The sequence below is a fragment of the Heterodontus francisci genome, unplaced genomic scaffold (assembly GCF_036365525.1).
Source record: "Heterodontus francisci isolate sHetFra1 unplaced genomic scaffold, sHetFra1.hap1 HAP1_SCAFFOLD_58, whole genome shotgun sequence".
In the NCBI taxonomy this organism is placed as follows: domain Eukaryota; kingdom Metazoa; phylum Chordata; class Chondrichthyes; order Heterodontiformes; family Heterodontidae; genus Heterodontus; species Heterodontus francisci.
In genome coordinates, this window is record NW_027142006.1 from 1,447,846 (window position 1) to 1,449,685 (window position 1,840).

Genomic DNA, 1,840 nt, shown 5'->3' on the forward strand with positions numbered 1-1,840 from the left:
TGGTGGAATAAACAGAAAGACAGAGTATTTCTTAAATGGTGAGAGGTTGGGAAGTGTTGATGTCCAAAGGGACCTGGGTGTCCTTGTTCATGAGACACTAAAAGCTCTTGTGCAGGTGCAGCAATCAATTAGGAAGGCAAATGGTATGTTGGCCTTCACACGAGGTGTCTTGAGTGCGGGAGTAAAGATGTCTTGTTGCAATTGTATAGAGCCTTGGTGAAACCGCGCTGGAGTATTGTGTATAGTTTGGTCTCCTCATCTAAGGAAGGATATACTTGCCATAGAGGGAGTGAAACAGAGGGTCACCAGACTAATCCCTGGGATGGTCGGACTGAAACTGGGCCTGTATTCCTTAAAGTTTCGAAGAATGAGAGGTGATCTCATTGAAACTGATAAAATTCTTACAGGGTGTGACAGTGTGGATGTAGATAGGATGTTTGCCCTGGTTGGTGAGTCTAAAATCAGGGGACCAAGTCTCAGAATAAGGAGTAGGCCATTTAAAACTGAGATAGGGTTGAATTTCTACACTCAGACGGTGGTGAATCATTGGAATTCTCTACCCCAGAGAGCTGTGGCAGTTCAATCATTGAGCATGTTCAAGACAGAAATTGTTAGAAATCTTGATACTCATGACATCAAGGGATATGGGGATAGCACGGGAAAGGGGCAGATAGAGGTAGATGATCAGCCATGATCATCAGGCTCGATGGGCTGAATGGCCTACTCCTATGTTCCTCTTTTCCGAAGAGAGTTGGCGCCAGCACGCAGCCCTGCTTTACCCCACTGCTGATCTTGAAAGTGTCTGATGTTGCTCCATTGTAACTGATGGAACTGTGCATGTTCTCGTGGAAAGAAGAGATGATGCCCAAGAGTTCAGGAGGGCAGCCGAGTTTCCATCGCAGTTTGAAGAGTCAGTCTCTGCTGACAAGATCAAAGGCCTTGGTGATGTCATTCAAAATATGTGTGGCTCTGTGGCGCAATGGATAGCGTGTTGGACTTCTAAATAATGATAAAGAAGGCATTCAAAGGTTGTGGATTCAAATCCCACCAGAGTCAGATTTTTGGACCAGAGACAGAAGAGCACAACGGAACAGAGTTAACAAGTGTGCCAAAAGCACCGACTCAGAGACAGAGCGAGAGAGAAAGGAGCACGGCAGGAGCGGAGCAGGGGTAAAAAAATCAAGGGGTGACATCACAATGGAGAGTGAGAGCAGGGAAACAGAGAGCCGCTGGGGTGAGTTTCCAGGATTTGGTTCTTGCTTCGGTGCAGTGGAAGGAGCTGTTTGGTGAGGATCTGGTAAGCTGTGACATCACATGCAAGCAGGTAGTTGATTGGTTTGGAAAAAGCTGCATGTTTGATGAGTATCTGGTAAGTGATTAAGGTCCATTTTAGTCCTAATGTTTAAAATAGTAAACAGACTAGTGGTAAGCTTAATAAAATATACAATAAAATAAACAATTGAATAAAATAATTAAGTAGTTAATTGAAACACGTTAAGGATGACAGGACAGGTGATGTGTCACAGCTGCAGCATGTGGGAGCTCCTGGATGCCAGTGTGATCCAGAGCAAACACATCTGCAGCAAGTGTAGTATGTGTTCTTATCAGTGCTTATTTGATTGAGAAGAGACCATGACCATTGCCTTTTGATCCTGGGGGAACTTTGAGTAAAATGGCTATAACCAATTTTCGAGTTTCGGGCCAGGGAGTGCGCAACACTGTTCGGGTGGTCGTGAAGGACAAGGAAGGAGATGCACCGGTTGATCGCACCTTCTTCATCAAGAAATTTCTCTTCGATTGCTGCGTATTTCAAGCGACGGACGTCTTCTGCCTGCAGGAT

General features: G+C 45.2%; 1 non-coding gene across 1 annotated transcript; it reads left to right on the forward strand.

Annotated features, from left to right (window-relative positions):
* The first annotated feature begins 965 nt into the window (after nt 1–965).
* trnar-ucu (transfer RNA arginine (anticodon UCU)) lies at nt 966–1,056 on the forward strand. Its single transcript is given in 2 exon segments — nt 966–1,002; nt 1,021–1,056. It is a non-coding gene; the product is annotated as a tRNA-Arg (tRNA).
* Nucleotides 1,057–1,840: the final 784 nt, after the last annotated feature.